The 11,632-nt window shown below is 38.2% G+C and overlaps 1 long non-coding RNA gene across 1 annotated transcript; it reads left to right on the forward strand.

Annotated features, from left to right (window-relative positions):
- Positions 1-2,226: 2,226 nt before the first annotated feature.
- LOC131495844 (uncharacterized) lies at positions 2,227-11,533 on the forward strand. The gene is made up of 2 exons (XR_009254156.1): positions 2,227-2,422; positions 11,200-11,533. It is a non-coding gene; the product is annotated as an uncharacterized LOC131495844 (long non-coding RNA).
- The last annotated feature ends 99 nt before the right edge of the window (positions 11,534-11,632 follow it).

The following is an 11,632-nucleotide window of genomic DNA, read 5'->3' on the forward strand; positions in this document are numbered from 1 at the left end:
CAGGAACTGTTTTACATGTTATCAAATTTAATTTCTTATCTTGCAAATCTTATGAGGAAGGTTTTAGCCCCATTTACCAATTAGGACTGAAAAAAAATTAAGTACAGCAGTTGCCCTTTCTCCATGGTTTCAGTTATTCGAGGTCAACTGTGGTCCAAATGTATTAAGTGGAAAATTCCAGAAATAAACAATACATTGGTTTTAAATTGCTTGCTGTTCTGAGTAGTGTGATGAAACCTTACGCAATCCCACTCTGTCTCTTCCAGGATGTGAATCATCCCTCTGTCTAGCATTAGCCTCGTAATATAGACTACCTATGCCCAGTAGTCCCTTAGTAGCCGTCTTGGAGTTATCAGATTGATTAGCACGCTATCACAGTGCTCGTGTTCAAGTACCCTTTATTTGACTTAATTATGGCCCCAAAGTGCAAAAGGAGCCAGGCTGGCAATTTGAAGATCTAAAGAGAAATCCATAAAGCGTTTCCTTTAAGTGAAACATGAAAGTTCTTGACTTCATACGGGAACAAGAAAAATTGTATGTTGAGGTTGCTGAGATCTATGACAACATTTATTACAGTATATTATTATAATTGTTCTATTGTATTATTAGTGTTACTTTCTTACTGTACCCAACTTAGAAATTAGACCTTAGCATAGGTATGTATGTAGAAGCAAAAACATAGTATATACGGTTTGGTACCATATATCCAAAGTTCTTGGATCCACTGGGGTCTTGGAACGTGTCCCCTCCGGATAAGGGGGCACTACTGTATATTGCTTAAGAGGGCACAACTAATACTCAGTGAAAGTGAGGTTTAAATTAGGCCTGCTTCCCTCCAAAGTCCAGTGTTCTACTGTATACTGTCCACATTTGCCCACAATCGTCCCTTGCAGTCACCCTAGTGGCACAGGTAGTTTCCTTATTCTTTCCCTTCACTGTGTCTCTTCTATTGACTTTGTGGTTATGAGTGTAGAAGAGGCTGCAGAATCTTTTCTTCAAGGTTTGTAGTTGTTTGCTTTTAAATAAAAGCTAATTTGGAAGAGCAGCTTGAATGCAGTCCTGCTTAGAAGCTGCCCCGAGAGCCCATCATTCCAGGAACCACCTGTAAACTTGGCATCCATTCATTTGTAAATTGCTTGCTAAGCAGGAGGCCTTGAGAACCCAGTTAAAAGCGGGCACTACTGTATGCTTTATTTGCTGGACAAATTAATTGCCCTTAGATTCTAAAGGTGATTTTCAAGGAGTCTTGAGGAGAAGGCAAAAAAATAATTAGTTATGCTGTTTTTGACGAATCGGGATGTTTCCACATCTGGATAGGATTTTAGAAGTTCAGGACATGCATAGCCTGTAAGCCATTCAGTTTTGGCCTTTTTCTTTTGATTATTAATCTACATGTCCCAACACTTTTTTGTTTATTTTGCTGCAGAAAAAGTTTGCAACTCATTGCTTATACTGCTAAGATGGTTGAATTGTCTTCCCTTAGTTGAAACTTTGCTAGGGGCAAAACCATAAAAAGGTCAAGTTTATCCTTGGTACCACTGTAATCTGCCTTACTCACCTCCTGCTCCCATTCTTGGCCTTAATTGTTTTCTATTACCTGTGCCCAGTGCTGTCCTATTTCCCCATCTCCTGTCAAGGATAAAATATTTAATACATTAGTTCATACTAAAGGATCCTTAAATTAATAATATACTTCCTAGCAGTTTGATTTCCTTTTTAATATTACCAGAAAAACCTGAGGATAATAATTATTTTAAAGATGTAAAGGACGAATTGTAGTGAACAAATGCTGTGTGTGTGTTTATTTATTATTTTTTAATGTTTACTTGTTTTTAAGAAAGAAGGGGGGGGGAGGGGCAGACAGTGAGGGAGACACAAATCTGAAGCAGGCTCCAGGCTCTGAGCTGTCAGGACAGAGCCTGATGCGGGGCTCAAACCCACAAACTGAGATCATGTCCTGAGCTGAAGTCAGATGCTTCACCGACTGAATCACCCAGGCGCACCGTGTGTGTGCGTGTGTGTGCATGTGCATGTGTGTGTGTGTGTGTGTGTGTGTGTGTGTGTGTGTTTAAATCCACACCCCTGCCCCCTTTTTGGGAAGCCATGCTTTTCCCACTTGATGCCAAGGATGGGCATGTGGCCAAATCATCACGTAATGGGGCTTCATCTCCCTGGCAATCCATAGTGATTAGGTCCGAGCTTCTGTGCTTGAGACATTAAGTTCGAAGTTCCTTCTTAGAATCAATATAAGATGGAGAGAGAGAACTGTTCTTTCTGTTGGGGTTGCTAAATCAGGTATGCGGAAGAATGAGGTACTTGGGAAATCATTTTTGGCCCCATGGAAGAAGCTCTTAGGCAGTGGGAAAGAAGAAAGTCAGCAACAGAAAGAAGAACAAAGACATGGAGAGACTGCTCTGCCATTGTGAGTTCTTTCAAGTCAATCCAGCTATATTTGAAATTAGATTCAACTGTACCGCTCAAGGGGTGTACAGGTATGTGTTTGATGTATATGTTAGCCACACGATCCCTTCCTTTTGTGGAATTATGCTTTTCCCCCTTGATGCCAGGGATATGGCTCTGTGAATCAGGATGGCTGGGCTTTCCAGTTACGGTGAATTGTAAACCACCGATGTCCATCCCACATTTTGCGAGAATAGGGATTGGGTCTTAAGTTAGGTTGATTCAAGTTTTTTTTTTTTCCTTGGTATTTGGAATTGAAAGGATCCTGACTGATACAATTTTGAGTAAAGCATTTTTGGGCAGACAATATTCCTGTTGACTCTCTTCTATATTAAGAATGTTGCTTTGCTGCTGGTTTTCAGTACTAATTCTGTGTTGACATTGCAACCTGCAGTAATTTGCTGGTAGACAGGTGGATGTGTTTTTCACCCTTTCTTGTTGATGTGTTCAATATCATTCAATTTGATCCACTTCAATTTAGTTCCTTTTAATGAATGTGGACTAGGAGCTCCACGAGGTCCTTTTCTAGAAGGTAAGCAGTAGACCATTTAGACATCATATTTCAGGGCCTATTTCAGTTCTTCCACTTACAGGGTTTGGAAAGTATGAGCCACCCTTTCAGATTGTGTATGGCAATCTACACATCTCTGAGGCCCATTTGTTGAGCATTGATAAAAATCAATGACTTGCCACTGTTTTGACCTTTGACGCAACTCTCGAGGTCTTTAGTAAGTAGCAGATGGGATTGGTGATTACAAGCTGATACTTGATAAATGCACTGAGAGGAAAAAGATCATTTACATTTTATTTCTAGTCTTGGGTGGTCATATGACTTTTTCAACATCAATTGCCAACACTCCAATTAATGAAAGACTATACAAACACGAGATGAAAGTATGAATCTTCTGGTTCTTGTTTTGAATTTCTATTTATTCTAAGTGATTGTGACTGTGTATTTATTTATATGTGTGTATGTAAACTCACACAATTCTTTATACAGACTCTATAAATAGTTATATTAACCAGCCTAGTTAAATATCACACGGATTCCAGTGGAAGAAAAGATCATACTGGTGGGGCTGTTATAACTTTCTATTACTACTCACTTCCTTTTTTATTCTCTCATATGACTTTGTTTTTGGCTCCCAGACTGTTGACATTGAGAGTGACTAAGCCTTTGCCCTGAGGACCTTCCATTATCCCAGTCACTGACTTTTACTTTCCATCTGGGAGCTGGGGTCCTCACACCCCCTTTGCCTTACTCCTGGCTCACAGTGCTGTGAGGGGTCCTGAGGGGAGAGACCCCATTCATGAGAATCATCTCCCTGCCTGGTGGCTGCTGCTGCTTACTGCACACCAAAACAATGTCTGAGCATGTCAGCTGAGGACTTTCTCGAATGTGCTTTTATGAGGCTTAGTCTTAGACTGGAGAAAACCATCCAAAATCAGCTAGTTGAAAGTGAAACATTCAGGCAATCAGCTGGTACTCTTTTCCTAAAGATTAGTAAATAACCGGTTTGGGTACTTGTTTTTTCAAACTTAATTACATTGAGCTGAAGCTAAATCTTACACAGCAAACCCCGGCATGTTTTCTTTGATTAGCTTGAATGGTCAAAAAAGTTACATGAAAAAAAAATGTGTGAATTTTTGTATTGATTCAAGTTAAAATAACTTCATTTTTTATCCGACTGATTTGAGCTGAATCTTAATTTTTATGTCATCCATAACCTAAGGGAGATAAAGTCTTTGAAGATAAGATCTATTTTAGTAGTGAGAGCCTTTATAACCTCAACAGGTCTTTTTTAATTAAAGACTAAGTTTCTTAATCAGTTGTACAGTAGACTGTGATTGTACATGCCAATTATATTGATTATTTTGCTTATAATTATTTGCATATCAGAGAAAAAATAGGCATTAGCTTATTTAAATACTATTTTTTCTCCAAAATGACATCACTTACATTGTCAGGTTTTTTTTAATTGTAACTTTTCCATAAGTTATTTTGCCTTTATAAATACATAGGTTTATGTATAGAAATCTGTCTCTTCAAATGACTAGGTCAAGTTGACTGGTGATCACCCATTATGATGCCTGGAAAAAATGATCGGTGATTATGATTCTAACACCAATTCTCATGTGTGTGTGTTTTTCCATACCATTAACCAAATCTCCAACAGCAATGGGGTATCCTACAACTCAACTAAATTCTGCCACTGTATACCTGGAGATAGCGTCAGATCTCACAGGTTAGAGGCTCAGTCTACAGGACTGCCCCCCTCCCCTCTCCCCGTTAGATGCCAAGTATAAGTCCAGGTTGTCACTTGACCCATCAGCTGTAGACCAGAGGTTCCCATGCCCCTTCTTTGGGGGTTCGATTAATTTGGTAGAAATTTCAACAGAACCTAGGAAAATTTTACCTATTATTATTCTACTTTATTTATATACTTTTATTATAAAAGGATAAAACTCAAGAACAGCCAGATGGAAGAAATGTAGAGGACGAGGTGTGTGGGAAGCGGCCAGAGCTTCTATACCTTCTCCAAAGTGTTCAACTCTTTCAAAACCTCCACACGTTCATCAACACAGAAGCCCTCTGGGTTCCTGTACTTTTGGGTTTTTATGTAGGTCTCATTACATAGGCTTGATCATGGGTGATTGAACTCAATCTCCAGCTCTTCTCTCTTTCAGGGAGCCGAGTGGGTAGGACTGAAAATTCCAATCTTCCAAACACAGGGTTGTATCCAGGGGCAACCAGCATCCATCCTTAGGTACTTTCCGAAAGTCACCTCATTAACATAACAAAAGACACCTTTCTGTCTCTCATCGTAGGAAATTCCAAGGTTTTAGGAGCTTTGTGCCAGGAATGGGAAGGAAGATCAAATAGAGAATTCTTTTTATAAGTCACAATATCACAGCTATCAAAATAGTGTATCTAATAAATGAATCATGGAATTTTGTAAAACGCAATGTACATTTCAATGGATACGAAGGTCTAAAAACTGTGAAATGTGGTTCTTGACACTGAAAAATTTATAATGTACTTGACGAGGAGATGTGGATGTACATGTACACACACAAGATAGACTCTAGATGATAAGTAAATGCTGTAGTGAGACATGTAGAGAAGTGTGGAATGAACCCCAGAGGGCTAAGATGACCAGGGACTGGAGATAGGCTTCAAGAATGAAACACTTCATGTAGTTGAAGAGGGAGAAGAAAATCCTATGAGGCAAAATTGTAAAATGAATTCTTTTTCCCCTCACAGAGAAATAGTATAGCCACGTTAGGAAAGTAAAGAAAGACAAGACTAATAAAAGATCTGAGAAGTGACCTGACATCTTTGATTAAATCCTCATTACTCATAATCTTTTTCTTTTCCTTTTAATGTTTATTTATTTTTTGAGAGAGAAAGAGACACAGAGTGTGAGCGGGACAGGGTCAGAGAGAGAGGGAGACACAGAATCTGAAGCAAGCAGGCTCCAGGCTCCAAGCTGTCAACACAGGGCCTGACGCAGGGCTTGAACTCCTGAATGGTGAGATCAGAACTGAGCCAAAGTTAGATGCTTCTGACTGAGCCACCCAGGTGCCCCTCATAATCTTTTTCTATCTATATGCTGGCTCAATATTTCTCATTAACCAAGTTAACAAGCTATTCGATTAAATTAACAAGTCAGCAAACACTCCCAAACTTAGTATTTAGCTTAATATATATATATATATATATATATATATATATATATATATATATGGTGGTTTCTGTGGGCCAGAAATTTGGGAAGGGCTTGATGGCTTGATGGGGTGGTTCTGGCTCAGGGTATCTCACATGATCACAGGCAGATATTGACTACAGCCAGAAAGTGGGGGAAAGGGATGCTAAGAAGCTGGCGGGGTGGGGGGCGGGGGGGACGGTGGCTTGATCTCTTTTCATGGATTCTTAGAGCTTCTCCACATGGTATGCCCAGACAAGTTAGTTTGGATTGCCTCACATCATGGTAGCCTCAGGACAGCCAGATGATAAGCACGGCTGTTGAAAGAGGGAGAATTATTATTTTTTTAAGTGTTTATTTATTTTTGAGAGAGAGAGAGAGACAGAGCATGAGTGGGGGAGGAGCAGAGAGAGAGGGAGACACAGCATCTGAAGCAGGCTCCAGTCTCTGAGCTGTCCGCACAGAGTCTGACACAGGACTCAAAATCATGAACCATGAGATGATGACCTGAGCCAAAGTCGGTCGCTTAACCGTCTGAGCCACCCAGGCACCCCATAGCACACTGCATCCAGTTTCAAAAGGAGGGAGCATAGACTCCATCTCTTGATATCAATATTCAGTTGTCAGAAAAGGATATGGGATAGAAGATACTGTTTTGCCCACTTTGGAAAATGGAATCTACCACAAAGATCATTTGGGGCATTTTGTTGGAATAAGCACTGTCCTCGAGGAGTAAGAAAGTGTTAGAAAAACACTTGAACATGTGATGCTTATTGGCTGAAATGTATAGATAACATGCATTCAAAAGAGTGGGTAGCATTCATTTCTATGCTGATCTAATCACACATGTACTAGTGACCCAAGTAAACCATCTCCTATCCCTAATTCATGGCTACAGGTCCATAAAAATAATACAACATTTTGAGATTGGCCTTATTCATAATAGAAATGAAGTAATAGAAATAATAGAAATGAAAAGCCATCTTCAAAGCACTTCACAGGGTTTTAACATTTTGTTTTCTTATTTTTCCTTTATTTGGATCAAAGCCCAACCTGGTGGTATTTCATAGTAGTTTCCTTTAGGCTGGATTTAATCGCTGGAGAGATGTCTTTTGCTAATGAGACTGAGCAATCAAAATCGTAACCTGCATTCCTGAGATGTGGCCTCATGCATTTTAAAACATAGCGAAGGGTTAAATACACTTCTGAAACAAAATGGCCTTTTTCTTATTGTTGTTGTTATTGTTATTATTTTAAACATGAAGCTTCATGTTCCAAAAATATTTATGTCCTTTCCTAAGAAAGGGCAAATCTCCTAAGTGTTCTCAAACATGAGTCAGAAAAGATCTTACTAAGTGCCATTCTCCCACCTAAATGAAAAATAGGATTTCTCTTCATTTGCTGGTGCTCTTTGTTTTTCAAGAGAAATATTATCTTATCTCTGCTTTGGGCTTCTTTGCCTTGTTTTCCATTCTTTCAGGATGAAATGTCACCAGAGAAACATCAGCTACAAATGCATGTGGTTAACTGGCATTCGCCCCGGTTTCACAAGGCACTTGGGGCTGACCCAGATTTCTCCTCTCAGTGCTTCCCAATTGTCTAAACTTGTCATCAGGGTGAAACTTGACTTTGTACACTTTCCCTGAGTGCCTCCCCCCTTTCCCCGGTGGGATCCTGCCTTGTGAGGGATCATTAGTGTTTTCTCAAGGGGGCAGTTCATATATATGAATTATTGTTTAAACAAGAGAAGTCAAAGAGACTTCACAGAAGGTCCATGTCATTGACCTTTGCCTGTTGTGAATATCTCCTGTATATAACAAGATTATAATTAAACTTTGGTGTTAGTCTCCAGAATCAAGATGGCACACCCAGAGTTGTGATTTGGAATGAGAGCTGCTTGATACGACATCAAAAATAAGGAATTGAAAAACAATTTTTGAAGAAGTACTTTCTTTTTTTTTTAACCATTAGTATTTTCAATCATCAGGTTAGACAAGATTGTGGCAAGCTTGACTATTTAACTAGTAATCCTTTTAAGTATTTTTCTTTATGTCTAGTTGCTATTAGAACTGTGACTAGCAAATAGTTAACAAGGTGAAAGTTTGGTTAGTTCATAAAAAAGTTTATGATATGACACCTTCATTTCTGGTTATTAGAAAAAGCACCAAATCTCTGGAGAATTTCACTTCACTTCCCACTATCTAGCTCCAGGCATATATTTCTGAGTTTTTACTGATATCTTCTATAAGGGTTGAATAAAAAGTCGTGGAGACTTTAGTTGTAAAATTTGAAACTATGCAACTTTTAGGAAAAAAAAAACATAGTAGAGAATCTTTGGGATCTAGGGTTAAGTGAAGGGTTTTTAGACTTGACTAAAAGCACAATCGATAAAAAGAAAAAACTGGGAAATTGGATCTCATCAAAATTAAAACTTTAACTCTGTAAAAGACCCAGTGAAGAGGATGAGAAAAACAAGCTACACATTTGGGGGAAAACCTCTGTAAACCACATATCCAACAAAGGCCTTGTATCTAGATTATGTAAAGAGCTCTCAAAACTCAGTAATAGCATAAACATTCAATCGGAGAATGAGCAAAGGACATGAACAGACACTTCACACAAAAAAGGACATACAGGTGGTAGATAAGTACATGAAAAGATATTCAGCATCATTTAGCTACTAGGGAAATGAAAATTAAAACCACGAGATATCCTTACATACCTGTCAGTGGTTAAAATAAAAATAGTGACCACACCAAATGTTCATAAGAATGCATGGGTGAGTGGATTGCTCACACATTGCCGATGGAAATGAAAACGGCACAGCTCTGGAAAATAGTTTGGCAATTTCTTTAGAAACTCTGTATGCACTTGCCATACAGTTCAGCCATTACAGCCTTGGGCATTTATCCCAGAGAACTGAAAACTAATGTTAACGCAAAAACTTGTGCATGAATGTTCACAGAAGCTCTACTGGTAATAGCCCCAAACTGAAAACAACCCCAATTCCTTCACAGGTAGGTAGTTAAGTGATGATGCTTCTATATCAGGAAGGCTATGTAGCAGTAAAATTATTAATACAGGCAAAAACTGGGATCCATCCTAAGGAAACTAGGGTGAGTTTAAAAAGCTAAGTTCAAAACGTTGTATCGTATGGTCCCATTTACACAGCACTCCTGAAATAACAAGAATTGTAGAGCCAGAAAAGAGAGTAAATGGTTGACAGAGGTCAGGAATGGGAGAAGGGTCTGGAGGTTGGTTGCAAAGGGTTAAGATGAGGGATCTCTGGAGATAGAACTGTACTGTGTCTTGATTTGTGGTGATGGTTACATGATTCTATACATTGATAAAACTGCACAGAATAAATAAATGCACAGCTACTGTGCACCCACACCCACAAATTAGTGCGTGAAGGCGTATAAAACTTGTAAAATTTGAATAAGCTCCTTAGATTGTGTCATTGTCATTTTCTTGGTTGTGATACTGTGCTAATTTGGTAAGAAGTTACTATTGAAGGAAACCAGGTTGAAGGGTACGTGAGAACTCCCTGTAAAATGTTCTTGTAACTTTCTGTGAATATAGCATCGTTTCACAATAAACAGTTAAAAAAAGTCCTATGTTGGACTCAATTTAAATTCTATCCCTGTACTGTCAATAATGATATATTTATTTCTGTTAAGAGCAAGGAATAGAGGTAGTTAGTGCCAAAACAATACATATAAGAAGCTAGGAACATGGATAGGGCTCTCATTACAATTTATTGGATATTCATTTAGAAATTCATGTACAATAGGCATGTTTGCTAGGTATTACGTTTGCTTACTTATTGTTTATGAATATACTTATATAAGAGTGAGAAGGAGAGCGGAGGTAAATGTTAGGAAAACATATGGCAAAGCCAGACATCCTGGGCTCAAAGTCCTACAGTTGTTACAGTAATAGTTTCTTCTAGATTTAAGCCCGGAGATGACAGTAAGAACAATCCGAAGTGTGCAAACAGCAGTAAATGTGTTCGTTTCCCAAAAGGCTTTAATCATATTTAAAAATTTTTCCATGTTGTACTATTCATGTTGGAATTCACTTAGACCCCAAATCAGAAGGTTTTTGGAGAAAGAAAAGCAGCTTGGGAAGAAAATGTTGAGATGCTTTTACTCTTTCCAATAAATTGATAGCAAATTTTGAAGTCTTTCTATGTCTTTTCAGCAATGGTAATATAAATGTTTATATATGCCTCTTTAATTTCTATTATATATATATATATATTTACATTTATTTATTATTTATTTATATGTTGTTTTATGTATATACATTTTGGATGATTGCAGAGAAAATATGCCTTATCGAGAACTTTGAAAAAACATGCTAAAGTTGTAGAATTTGTTTTTTGAATTTGATTTTCAAAACAAATTTTTAGTTAAAAAGTAAAACCCTAGGCACTATAGCAATAGGAGACATCTTGAAAAATAATGGAACATCCACATGAAGAGTATTGTGCTGTAAGCTGGATAGGCCATACCTCAATATATTACTGTTGGGGATCACTAAGAAATAGTACTAAGCAAAATATGCAGAATAGAGAAAAGTACATAAAGTATACACCATTTAGAAAAAATGGAGGCAAATGGGTCAATGCTCTTACATTTAAAAACACAAAGGGAGGGGCGCCTGGGTGGCTCAGTCGGTTGAGCTTCCGACTTCGGCTCAGGTCACGATCTCTCGGTCTGTGAGTTCGAGCCCCGCATCAGGCTCTGGGCTGATGGCTTAGAGCCTGGAGCCTGCTTCCGATTCTGTGTCTCCCTCTCTCTCTCTGCCCCTCCCCCGTTCATGCTCTGTCTCTCTCTGTCTCAAAAATAAATAAATGTTAAAAAAAAAAACTGCTAAAAAAAAAATAAAAATAAAAATAAATAAAAAAAATAAAAACACAAAGGGAAATGTAAACCTTTTAAAAATGATTAGTGAAGGGGGAGGTGGAAAATAAGGTGAAGTCACAGGGACAGAAACTCAACTTCTCACCATCTACCTTGTTTTGTAGATCTGATACTGAAACCATATAATATCTCACATAGTTTCGCAATAAAATTAAATAAAAAAGCCACCCCTAGAAACTGAAAGGAAAAGGAAACATAAGAACCGAACTATGCCCAGAGCCTCTGGCACAAGCAGGAGAAGAGCTGTCTAAATGGCTTTCAAGCACAGGTTTACTGGACGTTCCAAGTGAGATACAGTTTGAAGATGAACAGAGCTGCTGAAAAGTTAAGCCTATTTCATATTTTGGATGATCAATCATAGTTTTGATCTTACTATTCGCATTCTTGTTGAGCCAATGGTTGTATATTTGATATTAAAGAACCATTAGTTTTTTTTAAGATGTGATCATGTGTATGTGTGAAAAGAGTCATTACTTTCTGGGACGACTTGCTAAAATATTTATAAAAGAAATAACATCATGCTTATTTGTCTCAGAA

Source organism: Neofelis nebulosa, chromosome 15 (genome assembly GCF_028018385.1).
Source record: "Neofelis nebulosa isolate mNeoNeb1 chromosome 15, mNeoNeb1.pri, whole genome shotgun sequence".
In the NCBI taxonomy this organism is placed as follows: Eukaryota; Metazoa; Chordata; class Mammalia; order Carnivora; family Felidae; genus Neofelis; species Neofelis nebulosa.